The sequence below is a fragment of the Semicossyphus pulcher genome, unplaced genomic scaffold (genome assembly GCF_022749685.1).
Source record: "Semicossyphus pulcher isolate SPU_LCO1_2020_fin unplaced genomic scaffold, fSemPul1.0.p SCAF_3, whole genome shotgun sequence".
NCBI classification, from domain to species: Eukaryota; Metazoa; Chordata; class Actinopteri; order Labriformes; family Labridae; genus Semicossyphus; species Semicossyphus pulcher.
This window is the reverse complement of record NW_027211704.1, coordinates 12,620,306-12,640,752: the sequence shown is the minus strand read 5'-3', so window position 1 is coordinate 12,640,752 and position 20,447 is coordinate 12,620,306. Positions and strand designations below refer to the sequence as shown.

General features: G+C 43.5%; 1 protein-coding gene across 2 annotated transcripts in view; it reads right to left on the bottom strand.

Annotated features, from left to right (window-relative positions):
• The window catches only part of kaznb (kazrin, periplakin interacting protein b), a 127,522-nt gene that overhangs the window by 105,829 nt on the left and 1,246 nt on the right, over window positions 1-20,447 (bottom strand). The gene's annotated exons all lie outside the window — the stretch shown is intronic.

The following is a 20,447-nucleotide window of genomic DNA, read 5'->3' as shown; positions in this document are numbered from 1 at the left end:
TCAAAACACATGTCAAATAAATGTTTCTCACACATGGTTTCTTCATTATAGTTACTTCTTATCATGCTGATTTACGTCCAAGTGTTCATTTTTCTGGCAAGTTTATTTTTAATTAGTTATTTGATGCTGTAAAAAAGATGATTGACAGCTGTGTTAACAAATCCGGCTCCTGCAGCCGATCTGTTCCGGATTAGCAGAGTAGAGGAGGAACGGCAAGAGGAGACATAACTAAAACAATCACTACAGTCATTGAGGTTTCCATATCTGTGAACATTAACCTCAGAAGCTGTTCTACTGTTAAACAAGCAGGCGTGCAGGATCTTTGCTGTTTTTCCGATAAGTTAAATGTGTGTTTTGGTGAGCAGAAGTGGCTGCAGAGGCTCCACCCCCTGATCTCTAATGCGCAGCTCTGGCTCCAAATGACGTCACCATCGCAAGATGGCAGCGCCCCTCACGGGGGCTATTTTGGCTTTAATTCCATACAATAAGAACAGATGGAGACACGTCATCCATCTTTATATACAGTCACTGGTTTAGACAAACAAATAATACATCTGATAAGTAGCAGTTGCAGTTATATGGTAAAACACAACATTACCACCAAGAGTTAAATATTAAACAAAAATACCCAGAAGAGTTAAATAAATAAAAAACACAAATATATTAATTAATAAACTCAGTAATGTTTCAATGACTTTGACACACTTCAAAGTGTTTCCAAAGACTCTTAATTTGAAAGGGTTTACAGGGACAGATGTGTAGAGAATGAGGTACAAGACATCCAGAATATTACGAGTTATTGGAGGCATGCAGCCATATTTCACATGGTTAGACATTATGGCTTCAATCAAGATTTTGAATAAGATATTAAATATTATGATACTGCCAGTTATATAGCTTAGTCCTAAAATCACTCTTCATACCACAGAAGTACTGGACGACGTCTTCAACTGCCAGAATTCAAAATATAATCTTTTTTTTATCAAATAAAATAAAAAAGCTGTTTCTAACATTAGTCAGAATACAGACAGCACGTTTGAAGGAGGTCTGGACTCCCACTCCAGGTCAAGCATCACTCTCCTTCACACACACACACACACACAAACAGCGAGCGGGCTGAGAGGTCAGTTTGGGGCGAGAATGACAGAGCGACTAAGGCAACGTGTGACTCACTGACGACAGCCAAGGTCGGCTTTTCAGCAGAATGATCAAAGATTTACGAGCACACCTTCCAGCCTTCTCTTGAACTGCAGGAGCACGGCGAAAAGAGGCATGTTTACGAGCACACAGGAGCCCTGCAGGCTGCGCCGCATACATCAAGTCAGTGCAGGGTGGTCAGAGAGAGGGGGATAAAATGTTTACGACTCGGGGTGACGATTGGTTTCTAATTTCACATTCAACATTTACAAGGTGTACCTCTCGGCCCGAAGACAGGCAAACATGTCGGGTAATAGCACGCTGCTGCCGAAAATGACACGCTGTCAAACTGTGAGTACAGACACTCCTTCTCCCCCGTCTTCTCCTCGCTGCTCCACTTTCAGTTTTTATTCAAAGCATTCTACCTCACACTGCGATACGTGATGGAAAGGACAGGTGGCTCTCTACAAAATCAATGTAACTTTGACCGTCCTGAATATGTCAGCATAAAACATCACAATCTGAATGCAACAGCTCCAGAGCAAAGCCAGCATCAGAGAGCTACCACAGAAGTTTGGATTTGTTGAACCACTCGTGAAATTGCAACAAATGCTGCAACTCTCAGCTGCTCATCAACACGTGACGGGATTTCAGCCGTGAAGGTGTGCATCTGCACGTCTCCATCAGCACCTGCGCGTTTAATATTCTTCAGGTTGCCGCAAAGCAGACGAGGCAGCAGCTTGGAGGTGATCGCACACACCGGGCCTCTGCTGAGAATATGTAAGTGAGGAAATGTCAAAGCATGTTTCACATCGCTGATCAGATACAGTTGCTAATGTTGGACTTCAAGCTGGCCCTGATGAAGCTGATCGTCTTTAAACTGGAGCGTTTAACGTCAGGAGAGGAACAGATTCATTATTTCCGCCTTTCTATGCAATCATTTTTCTCTCTTAGATTCAAACCTCCTAAACGTCACATGCATTGCTTTTTTCTGCAAACACAAAGCTGTAAATCAAGCTTATAATAAGGACAATTAAGCATGAAGCTGCTCGCTGTTCAAAATCAACCTATCAATCAATTTGTATTTCTACAGTGCCAAATCACAAGAAAAGTTATCACACGGCACTTACGGTACATAACGAGCAGGCCTAGAGACTGTAGTTTTTGTCATAAAAATACAATGTAATATTTAAAGTAAAACACCGTGAGCAAGCACTTGGCAACAGTGGCAAGGAAAAACTTCCTTTAACAGGCAGAAACCTCGAGCAGAACCAGACTCATTGGTGGAGACAGCATCTGGTGACAAGAAATCACTCAGATGAAGGCAAACAGTCTAAAAAGGAAAGCGAATGTCAGCAAGGAAAATCAAGAGTTACAACCGGAGCCAAACGTGGACGTCACACATGCGACACTGTTATGTTGATATCTGTGCACCTGCACATTATATATATATATACATATATATATATATATCATTATATGTAAATGAAAGAGAGTCTAGTTAGCGACTTAGGGCCCTGTTGTGATGGGAGCACCAAGCCTTTCATTGGCAGAGCGTAGTGGGCGGGACAGAGTGTAGACCTGGATGAGGGCGTTCAGATAGCCAGGAGCCGTTTTTGTTGCCGTTTTGTAAGCAAGCAGGGTTTTGAATTTGATGCGAGTGAAAAGTGCTGTTTTGTGTTGATTGAAGACCAGTCACGCTGCTGCATCCTGGATCATCTGCAGAGGTTTGAATGTGCATGCAGGAAGGCCTGCCAGTAAGGAGTTGCAGTAGTCAATGCGTGATATTACGAGAGACCTGTACCAGCAATTGTGTTGCATGCTCTGAAAGGTAGGGTCTGATCTTCCTGATGTTTTACAGGGCAAATTGACATGACCGAGCGATCGAGGCCATGTGAACCTTTAAGGTGAGCTGGTCTTCTATTATGATGCCCAGGTTCTTGCAGACTGAGTGGGTATGAGTTCAACATGAACAGACATATTCCAGATTAATTGTAACTGTATATAAAGTCTTTGTAACTGAGACTTTCCCACAACATATCTTAGTTATTCTGTTGCTTTTTTTATGCGCACACAAACCCGCCCATGAGGTCGGCATTTCTACACATCTACATTATTGATGTAAAATGTAAGATGTGCAATCATTTAAATCAGAGAGGCATTGTGTTTTTGCAAAGCGCCCTCCCACACACAGGTGCCCCAGTGCTGCCAGAGACTGAGACAATCTTTGTAGCCACCCACAGGAGCAAAACAACATCAACAATGAACTCTAATGAGGCATGTTGGTGTTTTTACAGCCGGCACAGCGCTCATGAAAGGAGAATATAATGTGCATAGGAAAAGAAATGCAGCTCATAAAAGCATTTCCTCCTCTGGGGAAAAATATCCGCTCCGGATTCTGTTTAAAAGCGTTGGTAAAATCCGAAAAACATGATCAATGGAGGGTTTATTTTCTTGAGATATTATTCAAATGAGTTCGGTCGGCCGTCCCAGCATTAAGTGTGATGAGAAAAAGTTAAAGGACACTTTTGCTTCTGCTCAAATGTTGGGTTAGAGTCACAGAAGCCAACAAGCCTCTGCCAAATCAATTTGATGAAGCTCCAAGAACTCCACTTTTTCAGCCCCGAAGAGACCCAGAGTGGGATGAAAGGATGAGGGAGTCTGTTCGAATCTGAAGCAATCCTGAGAGAGAGAGGGGTCGGCTACATTTCAATTACATCGATGCCACATAAATACACAACACAATCTTGTTTGAGGGGGACAAAAGGCTGCACTGAAACTAAACCAGGATTGTAGCACCGTCTCTCTGCCAGAATGTTCATTTTTGAGGCTTTGGAAAACATGCCACTGTAAAGCTAACAGCGGCTTTGTTCAAACGTGGGGATTTGGACAGATCAATTATAGCTTAGCAAAGTTTGCTTTGCATACAAATAACTGAATCCCGCTCTGTATCTGACAGTATCAGCACAAGCCTGTAATTTTGTTGTCTGCTTCATTGTTCTGCATCCCGATCTGCAGGATTGTCCAATTTACACACTGATAGTTTGTGTGTTGCAATTCCCACAGAGAAATGGGATACTTTCCCCCCCAAAGGAAAACATCTCTCTGAAATATAGGCTGCTGATCAGAAGGACATTTATTTGAATGAATCTGTAATGCGCATTGCAAGAATGTCACAGCAGGTTCCACAAATCATTTTTATCTTTATGTCTGGCATACATTACATTTTGCTCCAATGTCACACTTCCACTCTTCCTCTCAAAGCATTTGATCTTCTCCCTCTGGCTACTGTCCACTTATTTCTGATGCAGAGCAGATGGAGGCTTCAGTGTGTGAAGAGAGCTTTGTCTGGGCAAAGCTGGGAATGCGTGTGGATTTAGGAGATCGACCCTCCATGGAAAGAAAACTACATGGGTTTCTTTGTTTCAGACCGAAGCTCTGAGAAATCAGAGAATCTGCCCAAAACAATCAGACAGACAGAAGCTGCGGCGGAGCGCCAGGCGTCTCTTCCCGCGACGCAACAGGCATGTTCTGGCTTGTATGGACACTAAAGCGTATCCGATCTGATCAGATCGGCAGCCAGACACTTAACTCGATTCAGACGGTTCCAGAGAGGAATATTACACACGTCTACAGTACATACTGTGTTTCCTGCTCTACAGCTGGTCGGTGTGTGAAATACTGATTTATGTACGACAGGCTTTACATTGCATTTGTGTCACTAAGAGGTGTGAGGAGGGTCCTCAAACTGGCTCTTGAGTCAATTGATTACTTATCTGCTACTCTTACAGGCGTCTCTTATACAGTAATACAATTAGCATGTCAAATGTTACACTGGAATATAATCTTATAGCAAGAGTAAGAGACAGTAGAGCTTTGCCCTCATGGTGGCATGACTACACTGACAATGATAACAAGACAATTCTAGCAGTTGTAAAGTTTGCTGTGTTTATCACATTAGAACATTTGCTTATTATTAGCATTAAAACAAAGTACAGTTGAGGTTGATCGCAAGGCCGTTATTTTTGCAGGTATCTGATTTGAAAGGAAAATACTGGTGCAAAGAATTTGGCATAATTGTGCTTTATAAAATGAAGTACTGCAGAGGAGGACATGAATGTCTGTACCAAATGTCAAGTGAATGAATCTAATAGAGATTTCACAGTATAGCATGAATGTTGACCTCATAGCATCTAGAGGTAAAGCCAAAGGATCATTGAGTCATGAGGGGAAAATTAATGTCGATGAGCGATTTCAATGGCACACATGGGCATTCATTGATGTTTAGCTGACACACTTCTTCTTCATTTCCCTGCATCACTCATCAGGAATCATTATGAGTATAAAAGTGACTCATTTCTTTTATTCAAAGACATAATTCTAAATGGTAAATGGACTGTACTTATATAGCACCTTTCTAGTCTTCCAACCACTCAAAGTGCTTTTACACTACATGTCACATTCACCCATTCACACACTGATGGCAGAGGCCTTAGTGTCAATATCCAATCAGGATCCATTCATTCCATTCATACTAGGGATAGTATCAGCCGGGCCAATTATCGGCGCCGATATTCGGCATTTTGACACATATCGGCATTTTTTTTTTTTTTTTATCTGACGGACGATAATTTAACTTTGTTTTATTTAATTTATAAAACTTCAGGAAGTTATTTATTTATTTATGTAAATTTTCAGTTAACTTTATAAGACATGCTGCTGACCCTGGGAACTCCCTGCACTTTTTGTTTGTTTGTTTAATAAACATATGCTTAAAGGCATTTAAACAAAGTTAAGTGTTGGAGTTTGTATTATTCAAATTTTTGACGCCAATATTTTACCTTTTACTGCAAATGAATGTCGGCTCCAAATATCGGTTATCGGCCTCCTTGACTACTAATAATCAGTATCGGTATCAGCCCTGAAAAAACCATATCGGTTTATCTCTAATTCATACCCGACGGCTCTGCCTTCAGGAGCAATTTGGGGTTCAGTGTCTTGCCCACAGACACTTCGACGTGACTGTAGCAGTCAGGGATCGAACCCCAACTTTACGATTGACAGACGATCGACTCTACTGCTCATTGATATGTTTGTGTACAAATGCCACCTCCACCCAGACACTGCAAAGAGGAACATATACAGTAGTAATGGAGCACATCGTCTTATCTTAAGTGGAAATACTGGACTTTTTCCAGATGCATTTGTGCTAAATAATAAATTCATATCTTTTTTAGAACGCTCCCTCCAATCATGGATAATGAGCAACAAACTCAGTCAAAACTCAAACTAGCCTAAAAGGATGATTCGTCTGTTTAAACTGATCAAATGAGAGAACACCCTTAGAACAAGTAAAAGCACAATAAGTTCTCATATGAAAAACAGTTGATGGCTGACATTATAAAGTCACAACATTACAAATGCAGAATAAGAAGGTGCTCCTGAGGATAGTTAGTCAAATACAGCTCCAAATAAAAACACTTTAATTGAAAGTTTTAAGCAATAATACTGTAGAGTTCAGATGAGCTGTTGAACTGTTACAGCTGCCAATTAAATTACTTCATTCTCTCTCGAACAGGTTCTTCTGTCTGCTCTTCAGTTTATTTAACAAGTGAAAGCTGTTCGAGGTAAGTCAGTAAAGACCTGCAGGGCAGCCTGGAGGCAAACATCTTCACAAAAAGACCTGCAGGGGAGGGAAAGTTTGCAGCTGTCCCTGCAGATTCTTCACTCTGCACTTTCAAAAAGAGAGGAGAGGGGCTCCTCCTGGTAGACCACTTTTTATTATTATTTTCTCATTCATTCCAAGAATATGTTATATTATATTTTAACAACTCAAGGTAACACAAAATGTTGTCAAACAACCAAAGGAGAACATGCAAGCTGTGGCTACTTAGGATTGCTCGCAGCAACTTGTTGGCAAATATCAGAACAGTTGACAGATGATGAATCTGCTTTTCAGAAATGTAGAGGTCCTATTGTGGAATATTTTACAGGAAAGAATGGTCATTCATCTGTTGATATGACAGCCGTCATCTCTGCTGTAAAAGCTCCCACCTCCCACTCAATCATTAGAGCATTGGTGTGGTTGGGGTTGGCTGTATCATATGGAGAAACACTGAAGAGCTGATCCACTGCGGTGCCACAAAATTGGCTGCACACTATGAGGGTAAATGGATCGTGTGATTGACAGGCGGATTGGTGCAGCATCAGCAGGAATGCCGGCGTTCTACCGGACCGTCGTGGTGAAGAGGGAGCTGAGCCTGAAGGCAAAGCTTCAGATTTACCAGTTGATCTACGCTCCAAGCCTCACCTATGGTCGTGAGCTTTGGGTAGTGACCGAAAGAATGAGATCGCGGATACATGCAGCCGGAATGACTTTTCTCCGGAGGGTGTCTGGGCTCAGCCTTAGAGATAGAGTTAGGAGCTCAGAAATCTAGGGGGGGGACTCGGGGTAGAGCCGCTTCAGCTGCGCATCGAAAGGAGCCAGATGAGGTGGTTCGGGCATCTGATAAGGATGCCTCCTGGGCGCCTACCTTTGGAGGTTTTCCGGGCACATCCAACTGGGAGGAGACCCCGGGGCAGACCCAGAGCTCGCTGGAGGGATTATATGTCCTGTCTGGCCTGGGAACGCCTCGGAATCCCCCAGGAGGACACGGGGAAACGTTGTTTGGGACGCCTGGATCACCTTGCTGAACCTGCTGCCACCGCGACCCGGCCCGGATAAGTGGAAGACACTGGACAGGTGGATGGATGGATATTGTCTAAAATGTCATTACACCTCCACAAGTTTGGGGGACTCTTCAGAGGCAGGTTACAGATTTTACATAATCAAGCAGCCACCTATATATCCCATAATGCAATTCAGGACCCTGTTTAACTAAAGTATCGCTACCCTGCAAATCCTGACATCTTTCAAATCCCTAAACTGAACTTTAGTAATTAAGGCTGGTCTGCTAAAGGTGATAAAAAGTCTCTGACTCACCACAAAAGACTTTATACAGCTTTTTGCAGAGACTGAGTAGTATTGATTATGATAAGTAGACTGATCTGTGAGTGTGAAAGAGTGGTTCTTCACATCATTAGGAACCAGGGAGGACACCAACACCATGAAAACACGACTGACAAAGTGAGCATGCAACCAGGAGTTTCCATCCTTTAGGCTATAAGTGAAGTTCATCACAGACATACTTCTCACTTGAATCGTCGATCGTTACAGTATGATGCAACTCGTGATTTGCATATCTGAAAATATCAGCTCCTGGCTAACAGATCAAACACTTCTCCCAACTGGGGACACTAATCCTGAAAGCTCCGATCACTTCGCCACGTTATCTTTCAACACATCTCTGCAAAATCTCCACTATAAATATGAACAAGTTGTCTTTGACTTCTTTAAGGGAGGTCTTAGGTGGTCAGCTGAGGTCAAACTTTTTAAGACCCATGGGGATTGAGAGAGCAGCTTCTCGCTGTGTCGAGCAGCTCTGGATTAAAGCGTGAAGCTCCAGTGAGGAGGCCGACACTGCAGGAGGGATTTCATTTTGCCCACAGCAACATTGCCACCACCTGGTCGCTTTGATACATGCTGCAACTGCATGCAATGAAACTGTGCCTTTTTCCTCTCATGGACTTTTGCCTGAACAGCTGCAGGTAAAGCTGTGACAAATACATGTGTATATACAGGTGTATATGCAGGTGTTGGACACTTCAAAATGTGACATGAGTGAGTCATCTCAGGGAGCTCCGTGTTAAACATTTAACAGCAAATGGTGTTAAATAGTTGATCTGTAGCCGATGGGAAAAATTCTGTTTCATTCTTATTATCGTTTCATCTTTCTTACAACTCCACAAATTGCATTTTTAACGACTAAATTTAATTATCTCCGAAGAATAATATGATTTATCAGAAGAAGTTCATCTCTGATCTCTCCGGTTACTGATCTATAATTTAAATATGGTTCTTAACAGTCCAGAGAAAGTCGGCGTAAAGTGCCCTCCACTGATTTTTTGCATAACTTTGATCATTGTGCCACCTAGTGAGAAGTACAAGAGATCAGCACAGAGCGATCCAGGTTTCTCTTTCTTCCTCGGAGTCAAAGACTTTAGAAAAACAAATCTCGGGGGGAGCGCTGAACCATCGGCTGAACATTAAAGCCTCCGATGGCTCTTTGATAATCTGCCTGAGGCCTCCTCTTCAACACCTAATGAAACCACTCGGAGAGGATTGTGGCTCTCGCTCATCTAAGACTCGAGCACAGACACACACACACACAGGTAATTAATCTGCAGATAAAGAGCCGCTCTCGATTGCATCGGGTGTAATGGCGTGTGTAACGGCAAAAAAAGGGCAGGAAAGGGCCTGTTTTTACAAAAGGTTGCGGGTCGGGACACGGACAGTTTGATGCCTTAAACTGATTGTTAGTGTTAAAAGTTAATTACCGTTAGCATTCAGGATCATTCTTTTTATAACAGCTTAATTAAATCACAGAGCAGGAGCGGGTAACCGCAGCACAGAAAGCAGTGAAATCCGCTAAGAGCCGTAAATGAGTTGAAGGAAAAAAATCACCCTCGGGTGCTCTTACGTAACAATCCTTTGTTGTTCGGTGCACTCGAGGATTCACCGTGTTTGAATCTATTTCACTGGTGTACCCACTTTGCTGCGAACTACCTTATCGACCGCTACATCAGAGAGGAAGCTCACATATTTCCCCAAATTACTTTGATAAGTACGGGCGCGAACATGAGGCATCAAGCTGATGCTTGTAGGTGGAGGAAACTAGCATGAGTGACAGCAGCAGCCGAACTTTAAACAAGACATGTCGTATCATTTGCATTGTTTTCTTATTAAAATATTGTTGGGGAAACTTCTCCTCTTATAAATGTATTCTCACTCTAAGCGTAAGGCGTAAAAAGTCACTGCTAATGTTTCAAACTTGTCGCCACAATAGCAGAAAGTCAGCTTATCCACAGATATAAAAAAGATAAAGCAGAAAACGAACCAAAGAAGGAACGTTGCATCACTCAAAACCTTTTTCCAGCAGCAGCCACACTGCATGAAAATGAGCCTAAAGATAAACTTTGAAGAAACAGCTGGCAGACAGAAGAGGAGAAATCTCTGCATCAGCTGAGATAAGGAGGGGAAGTAAGGATCTCGGGGTAAACACTGCTTGTTAGAGAGGACCTGTGTGAGCTCAAACATGACATTTGAAAATCCAAAGCTGCACGCTGGAGTGCTTTTCCAGAGCCGGGGCTGCAGGCGGCAAACCGGTGACAAGGCCGCAGCCAATTAGGACTGTTTGTGAGCAAGTGTCTGTCTGTCAGGGCGGATGAAAGTGGGTCGGAGCCGCGGCGTATCTCCCGAGCAGAGCACAATGGCAGGTAGCTCAAACTCCCAAACTTAAAATGAGACAGATGGAGATTTAATAGCTGAACTTCAAATTGGCTCTAATATGGGGTGACGGCTGCGAATCCATTATCATTATCAGCCACTTTGATGCTCCAAATTCAATTTCAGAGCAGGTTTCCAACAGTAGAGGAGCCACTTTAAAAGTTCACTCTGCAGGTATTACCACTATCGTTCATTAACAGGTTTCTGTGCAGGTAAACAACTCTGAGTTCAAAGGCACATCAACTCTACATATTAGCAAGTCAGACAGTCCTGCGCGGAGGAAAATGCTGCCGCCATATTTCACAGGTTTCTTCACTTCCCGCTCACATCAAACAGTCCACACTGTGCTGAGGAGGAAGGAGCCGAGCGCTGTTTAATGAGGCCGAGCATGTCTCTGCGTGCGCATGTATGTGGAGGACGGCTTCAACCGAGATGACATCAGAGTCGTGATGCAATAAGCACTCGATATAATTGGTGGTCTGAATTCTAAACCAGGATGGAGCCTGTGCCTCTCATCTATTGTCTGTGTTCAAGGTCTCCGCTCTCAGCTGCGTCCACATGTTAAGCACAACTCAGAAAAGAGAGGGTGAAAAAAGGAACATAAAAAATTCATGACAGAGGATTTTAATTCTGTTTTAACTAAATCAATGGAGAAAACCATGTCCTGAAGGTAGGTTAGGTAATGTTCTTTTGTGCATCTGTAAAAAGCTTTGTTCTTGTTTGTTTAAAGGTATAATAAGAAGGATTTTTCCTGCATTTTGTCAACAACACATTCAAACTGGGCCCCTCCTCCTGGGCTCTTCGTCACCAGAAGCTCACCCTCACTCTCTTGTGCGAGAACACGCCCACCCTGCCGAGCTAACACCGACAGCATCACATTACTGCCAGTTAACGTTGCGCTAGCATGCCAACCGCCGGTTACCTTTGCGCTAGCATGCCAACCGCCGGTTACCTTTGCGCTAGCATGCCAACCGCCGGTTACCTTTGCGCCAGCATGCTAACCGCCAGTTAGCTTATCCTACCTGGTTTGAGGCACCTACCTGTCCAACAGAAAGAAGGCCATTTGCAAAAGTGAAAATGATGATGGTTACAGCTGGCTCGCACATTGCCGATGCGGTTGCCATACGTTGCTCATAATGATATGCATAGCGTCACCCTGTCCATTAAAGCTACAGCAGGCAACATTATTTCATAAGAATTTGGTTAAACTAACACATTTTGATCATTGCATTTCCCTCACAACATTGAATTGACATCATGTTGAGCGCTGATCTGTGACTGTGACCGCCACTTTGTGTTTAGTTTGTTAGAAAAGTTGTCCGGTCTGAATCAAACAACCAATCAGAGTTAGCTTTTCACGAAACGAGCCAATCACAGCGACTCTGTACAAACTAGCGTCATCCGGCCTCCATGTGACTCATGTCAGCAGCGCGCACGCAGAGGTTGTGTCAGTCAGGAGCTATGGCAACTGGCAGTAAATTTCCTGTACCTCCTTTGGCAACAACGGCATCTACTGCTAAAGAAGAAAAAAAAAGGAAGAGCTTGGAGGAGAAAAAAGCTACAAAGAGAGCCCTAAAAAAAAGGCGGAGTGTAAGGGGCTGAAGAACGATGCAGAGGTTGCCCTGTTCGTTTTTGACAGGTAACGTTAGCTCTTACGGTAGCACTAAGCTCCAACACCTACAGGTGAAAAGGTGGTCCACACCAAGACTCAGAACTATAATGATAACTTAAGTAGTATTTTAACATTTTGCCAGCAATAAAGTGTGTTTGTTGGAACAAACAGCATCTCTCCTCTCTCTCTCTCTCCTTGCCTCGGTGTTGCAGAGAGACTCACCGCACAACAGCTGCACAGCACACACCAGTTGCAAAATGCACCTGCATGTTTGATGTAGAGGAGTAGGCCAATACAGAGAGGCAGAAGGTTTAGAATGTTCATGTTGCTTACTGCCACTTTAACGGGATTGGCTCCTTAGGTTTGTGACGTCTCAAACCTGCCAATCTGAAAACGTGTTGTTCAGCCTGTCCTTGGTACACTGCAGCTTAAAAGCAGACAGGCCCAGCCATGGAGAGGACTGCTTATGTTGTCCCTGATCTGTCTTGTAGCAGCAGGTTCTGAAATTCCATTCCAACAAGTTAGTGATGTAAGGAGGTAGCTTACCAACAAGGGCCTTGAAAATGTACAAATACCAGTGTTTGTTGCGCCTCTCTTCAAGAGAAGGTTATCAATCTGAGGGCAGAGTGATAGACAGAGTCCAAAGGAGAGAATAATACAGAGGGTGGGTCACATCAAATGTAAACTGATGTGACAGGTCTTAAAGTTTGATGCCAACAACATGATTGGCTCGCAGAGTTCTAGAACAAATCTAACTGGCTGCAGATAGATGTATAACACCCTCAGTCAGATGATGTGGATGTTAAATTTATCATGAGAGTAGGCATGAAACGTTTTTTAGTTCAGGGCGGATGCTCCACTAATTCGGGACCAGATGAAACTTTTTCATGCAGCTCCTGAGTTCTCCCTCATCACGATGCTAATTACCAGGCTGAAGTCTAAATACTTGAATCCTTTTTCATGAAATGTTTACCATTTTTGTTCCGACCTAATATGAAGAGGCTTACTCCCCTGGCGTTACTGGTCTGTGTGCAATGGTGTTCTTAGCCTGAAGTAACACCCCATTAGCCAGTCCTGAGGCTTTACTTTACTTCCCAGTAATTAGCCAAGCAGCTGCTTTTGCACTAGTGTGTGTTTAGGTTGGTAAGTGGAGGATGATTTTATCCTGAGATTGTAAACTGTTGGCTGAATGGTAAAATGTGAAGACTGGGAGTAGTGATGCTGCGCCAGGTGCTACAATGCATTAGGAAGGGGGTTCTGGTTTGTCGGCTTTGCATCAGTGTGAAATGAAGCAGGAGGTATTCAACATGTTTAAAAAGCATCCTCACAGTGCTGCAGACTCATGCAGAATCCACCAGAGATGCTTTTTAAGAGCATTAAGCGTTTGACACGGGACCTCGGCGAGCTGTTTGCTCCGGTGAGTTTGGTGTCAGTAACAAATCCTTAAAAAAAACTATCAGCTAATGTAATGTAATATGACACACTAGTGACTCGATACCACTTTAAGACTTATTACCAAGGGACAGGAGCACAAAGCAGGCATTGAGCGCGACGTCACTGTGGCTGGTTGGTTCACACGTGTGGACAGGAAGACCTCCTTGTGCTGTAAACTCCTTCCTACAGAATTACCGAGCAACTTGAATTAAATTCAACTTGTATGACATCTAAAGGAACTCTTGCCGTTAAGTATATTTCTCCCTTGGAAAATATAAATTGGTTGCAAACGCACACGTGCAGTGACGCCTCTCAACATGCCTGCATATCAAATATACAGTATTTACAGTGCGTGGGCTGAAGCACAGCTCTGCTCATTAGCTGTTACACTCTCAACACATCCCTGAACTTTATGTACTTTTGCAAAAACCGTGCTGCTCTTTTCTTAGCTATAATTTATAGACATAACCTTTAAGAAGCACAAATACGCAGCCTGGATATGTCTTTAATGGAAACAAATGGCACCTTTTAAACTAAATATAAATGTTAATATTTTCTGGAGACAAGTCGTTCCAACTCATTTTAACATTAACGCACACACGCAATCTGCGCTGTCACTCCCATCAGCGCACGGCGTGCCCAGCATGTTAAAGAGAGGAACCCGGGAGAATAGGCTATATTTCATCACCACAGGAGCGCTTTCACTAAATACTGATGCAAATTTATACAGACTGCGAGCACACCAGATCCTCCTCAGATTGCTTTTTGCATCACAGCGCTGAAGAGCAGAGCGTGATGAGGAGTGGGATGTCTGATGGAATAGGAGAGTATTTACAGTCATGCTGAGCCGTATAAGAAGGCTGAAACCTTTCGCAGCTCAGGTGCTTCACATTAGCTGCAGTGAGGTGACAGATTTGCAGATCAGACTTTGAAAGGTATTCTCTACGCATGTGAGCTTCAGATTTGCGTGCCGACTGTTATCTTCTTCCTCGCTCTGTGCGCGTCTGCTCGGCGGTGTATTGTAAAATGAACGTAGGTGCTTTGAGGGAGCAGTGTAAATCTGAAAACGGGGGGAACTAAGGGGGTTTAGTGCTGGCAGAGGAGGAGAAAAAAAGAGGAGAGAAGAACTGGGCACGGTGAGGCACATATGCAGAGTCAGCAGACACTCAGGCAGAGGGTTCAATGACGCAGAAAACCCAGCGGGGACGTGAGCGGCACACTGGAAGCTGCTCTCGAGGTGTATGAATTCATTATGAGCATTTCTCATCAGCGCCGCTTTGATTGTCTTTTGTTTCTCTGTCTCGTAACTTATTAAAATCAAGAATGTTTTACTCTGGTAGGGAGTTAAATATCCTCTTTCATTTCCATATCGCACAGTTTCGTAAAACAGACACACACACACACGCACAAGTAATCACACAAACAGCAGTAAGAGCAGGATTATTCCCCCCCGTGAACGCTGCTGTTGTTCGTAAACCTTAAACTCTCTCCCGACTGCTCGCTGTGTACACAGATCGAGCAGTGACAAATGTAGCTGCTTTAAAGTGGAGGAGATGAGTGACTATTAAATCCGGGAGATGTGCTCGCTGAGCGCACAGTATTCAGCTTATGTGCTTCCACTTTAAATTTTTGCAATAACCTTACGTTCCTATGAGAGTGCGTGAGAGTGATAGAGAAGGAAGAAGAGGGAGATTAAGAGAAAGAGGAGTCGCATTAGTTCAGAGTGCGAGAAATTACTACAATCCAATGAAACAATGCAGCAACGTATGAAACAGCAAAGTACTTCGTCTTCCATAAATCAGGGAGATTCAATACAATACATTGAGTTTGGTGGTGAGCTGCAGCAACAAATTGACTTTAGTGGAGGGAGGCAGAAACGGTGTAGTCGAAATTAGCTTTGCAAACAAAGTGAAGCATTGTGTTGTGCCTCCTTTCTTACATATAAAACATACAGCACGGTGGATCCTACACCATTCTTCACCGCGGAAGTAGTAGCTGCTTGCAGCTGTGCTGGGGCTTTATCAGTAGATAAAGCTCTACTCAAAGGTCCTTATGGTGAGATTGTTTCGCCAGGTAGATAGTAAAGGTCTCTCCACTTTACGTCCCCATCATCTTTACGTGACTGCATTTACAAATTCCCTCTCGAACAGCGAGAATAAAACAGAAACAGCCAGTATACCCTGTCGTGGTGCAAGGACATGGATGCCAGCCTTCATGTTACGTACTATAAGGGATGTGCACTTTAACTGGTTAACCGTTAACCAACCGTTAAGAATTTTAATCGGTTAATACAACCAGTTAAACGGTTAGATAAAATGTATATTTGGGAAACACATGTTTTGTTGTCATTAGCTGAGCTGAGCCTGAGAGGACAGCAAAATGAAACGAGCAGTATGACAGTTAAAAACATTGAAAAAACATATCTCTGCTCCTGGGACATCACAGGACCGTTTGAGCAGGTATTCTCCACTGCAGGTCTCAACAGACTGCGCACCACACAGCATGTCGACATGCCGCTATTTCCTCACCAAAACCAGCAGACAAACTGTCTCCTACATCATAAGGACTGGTGTAGGCCTGGCCTTTTTATTCTAAGTTTTCCTAGTCTGTTGTTTTTGAGCAGAAACGAAACTTTACTTTTACGCATGAGGCACAGCAGCGTAACTCATTCATTATTTAAAACTCCTGACACGCCGTCGTCAGGATCGGACAGGATCTTATGTTTATTAAAGTTCTGTGTGCTGACCATCAAAGAAAGGCTGCAAATGTTTATTTACTTATTGTTGCTGCTGGATCACACGGCTGTACTCTCCATTGTGAGCGTAATGAACACTGGACAGTGTATTAATGCCTGTGGCCACGATTGTCAGTGCCACAGGTAGTTATGTCTGAGGATAAACATAAATTTACCTATTAGATGCGTGAGTGTGTCTGCGAGTAGAGAGAGCCTGCTTCCAAATGAGCGCGAGAGCTTGTTGTTGGTCTCAGCTGTTCGTTCTAAAAATCACTAGTCTCAGACTTTGTTCCAATCCAAAAAGTACATTTTAATCTTGTCGGTTAACCAGTTATTAACCGTTAAGAGTGTCAGTTAACTGGTCCCAAAAAAATCCAAATGCACATCCCTAAGTACTATAGATTCTTAACAGAAATTGTCACTACATATACTCACAAATGCTGAAATATCTCAATCAGCCTTCAGCCTTTGTGTTGAGCTCTTATTAGCACATGTTAGCATGCTAACACAATAAACTAAGATGCCAAACATAATGCATGCTAAATACCAGCATGTTAGCATCATCATAGTGAGCACGTTAACAAGCTGATGTCAGCACTGCTGTGTTCAGGTACAGCCTCACAGAGCTGCTAGCAGACTGGAGAACAATGGCTTCCTCATCTTCTGTCACACCTGTTTCACATTTGTTATCTCTTCACGTCTGTGCGAGTGCAAAATAATGGAACAGGTTCGTCCCACGTACCCCAGCGGTCTAAGACGTAATGAAACTGCAGCGTCCTCGGTTTTACTCCAGCTAGGGGCCTGTGTTACATGCCGCCCCCTCGATTCCTGCCCATATGGCCTGTCTGCATCGACTGACTGATTAGATACTAAAAGTATAATTGAAAAACAAACTATAAAATGCAACATGACATGTATTAAAAAGGAAGGATGCTGTAGCACTTCTTCCTAGGGAGTTTCTGCCTTCTTCACTCTTCTCACACCATAAAACCCCGTCTGTGTTGGAATGAGCTCATCCTGCAGGACGCGTCGTATCATACTAAGTATCTGTCTTGTCCTGCGGTTAGTAACTCATCAGGCTCAGCATCTCCTAAATCCAGTGTCTCTCCAGTCAGTGAGGACAGTCCTGTCAGTCAAGGAGAGGACGTCGAACTCCCGAGAGCAGACGCTGAGATTCCGAGAGAACCGACTAATGCAGTCAGTGAACTCCCATCGGTTTATTGATCATCCTGAGGGAAAGTGTGCTAATGAAGATGCATGTGATCCCCCTGCCATGGAGATCTGGAGGAGCTTATGCAACTAAACGCTTGTCATTCTACACAGCAACTCAATTAATCCCGGCAGCGACAATACATTAAAACAACTCACTCTTTTTAGTGACCAGCAATAAGTTACCTCACACCTGAAAGCAGTTATTTTAGCAGCTCATGTGTGATAATGCAGCTGGTGTGACTGGCCCGAGGCTGTCCCTGTGACTCCGGTTGTATTGACTAACAGGCACGCAAGGTCCGCCACTCTCAGCTCTACTGGGGTTGTTAAATCCAATATGGGGATTAGAAGAGGCGAGGGAGATCTAAATTAGACCTCTATCTACTCTGAGGGAGTGATTTTCAGTGCTGCTGGGATAGCCAGAGACTACGATCAATAATGTAAGGAAGAATGCATATAAGCCAGTGTGAGGGACGTATTAGGCCAATTCAGCAGTGGCCATGCGGATCACGTGCATATGTGATGAATCTGATTGGATCTTCACCAAGAGGAAGAGGAGGAAGTTTTATCATATCTGGCAAAACGGTGTAAGCTTTTATGAGATTAGTTTCCGAACACAGCTGCGCTGAAAATGACTCAATCAAAGAAGCAGTTAGAAGAGCCGCTCTGTGTGTGTGAATTATATTACTATTAGGTTGGATGGCTGGAAGCCTGGGAGTGTAATAGGGATGAGGACGCTGGCCGTATTCCAGCACCTTGACCTCCCTGTGCAGAGACATGAGGGAGAATGAAGATAGTCAGAGTAACACTGCAGACAACCTTACACCGCGCCTATCCTCACATCACTTTGGTCCAGTGGAGCAGAAAGGTGACTGAAACGGCTGCACTGTCAGGGCATGGTCATCCGGGCAAGAAGGAGCGGAGCCTGAGCTTGCAGGAATTTTTTAGTCGCGCACGCAGGGCTATTATTCATTTAGCCGTGAACCCATGTGAACTTTTTTTTGTTGCCGAGGAGGCGCCACAAAGAAAGTCAAGATGCGGTGAATAATGCATGCAGTTCCCAGAAACAGCGGTTTCACTTGCTATTTGCGCGAGGCAGAATTATAGTCGTAGCAAAGATGCACAAATGAAAAAACGCTTCCAGGACAAGAGGACACTCCTGCTACAGTTTTGCTTAATATAGTTTGTCCGTGTAAGTACTAGACGAAGCATTACACACTCGTGCTCCGAGGGAGGAGAGCGTTTTATCCCTGAAAGGCTGCAAATTAAAGAACACATCTATAATTCGAGATGTTGCCGCTGTGCATGTGTACTCGCAGCTTTTTGTCCTTCTCATCGTAACTTCATTTGCTCACAGATGTTTTATTCCTCTTTCCCTAAAAACAAAGTGTCAGTCACTTAGCATAAAACCCAATTCCAGCCCGATACATCAAACACAGCAGCCGCTGAACTCAAGCTGCGATTTGCATTTCTCTTAGATTCGCCCCTTTTCTTGTGCATCCGCTCTGACAACTAACCCGTGCGTTGTGGAACAATCAAACTGAATTTGCATGAGGCAGATACGCCACCCTCGCATGAGGCCTTTTGTTATAAAACAAACACACACAGCGGGCTGAATGAAAACAGATACGGCACTTTAAGATATTAGTTAGTCATGAGTGTTAAAAGGAAGAGCTAAATCTGGGAGCGTGTATTAAAACGATTAAAGCAGCTTCATTAAAAGTTAATATGTGTTTTTTATTTTGAAGTTCGCTTCTTCAGTAAACAACATGCAGCAGTGGTAACAAACCTGGGGCTCCTTAAATACATCTGAGGCTCTGATAACACTGACATTATGTTGCTGTTAAATTTCACTGTACTGAACAGACTGATGTTTATGTTAGTTTGGCTCAGGGGGGAAAAAAGTCACACCTGTTTGTATAATGCAATATAATGGAACAGCCCCACAAACTGCAGCCACCAAAATGACCATAAAGTTGAATCAACACCTCTGAAAACCATTTCAACAAAATTGGAACATAATGGCCTTCATGACGGGAGGGTTTATAGCAGGAACGATGCATTAGTTTCAGCTAGGTCTACCTAATAAACCGCAAGCTGTATATCATATTTTACAGTTATGGCCTCTCTTTTATACGTTCATAATCTAACTATTCCCCCATGTTTTTGCTCCCTTTTATTTTGAAGGCTGCACTGGCTCAGCTGTCAGCCATTATGCGATGCAACTCTTCAGCACTGCCACACCCTCTTCTTGTTTCACCTCCCTTTTATACAGCGATGCCCTCCAGATAAAGTGACCGAGTACAGAGCAGGACGCTGACAAAAAGCTGGCAATGTGATCATTTTACCATATAGCTGAGACCTTATAGCTTGATTGTATGTACTGTATGTGTTTTGTGTACATTTTATTTGCATATAAATCCTGAGAGGTCGCCTCTCTCTGTTCCTCACATAAACACGACACCGGAGAGACACAGCAGGTCAGCAGCACTTCACAACCACACAAGATACTTCCAGAGTTCTGCTTGTCTGCAGCAGAACACTCATCCCGCTGCAACCTCTTAACATTAATATGCTCCTATCAGCAAAGTATTAAGATTCAAACAAAGTGCATTATTTATAATCGGGTGCTCTTGTACGAAGAGGAGGCGAAGAACATCAGCAGAGACAACAACAATCCACTGCTCCAGATTTTTCAAGCTTGTCTTCCCAACGTATCAAACAGGCTAAATAAATCCCAGCAGATGAAATCCTGCAGCACAGCTTATTAACAAACACGTGTAACAAAGCACGAGCTTTCCAGCTCAGGAACATGACTGACGTGTCTCCATTATTAGCTACACAAAGCGCCGTCGCGTCAGGCTTGTTGTTGACGACATTTGCTTTGAAACTCCGCTCCGACACGTCTCTCTCCAGGTGGTAATGAGGGGAAACAC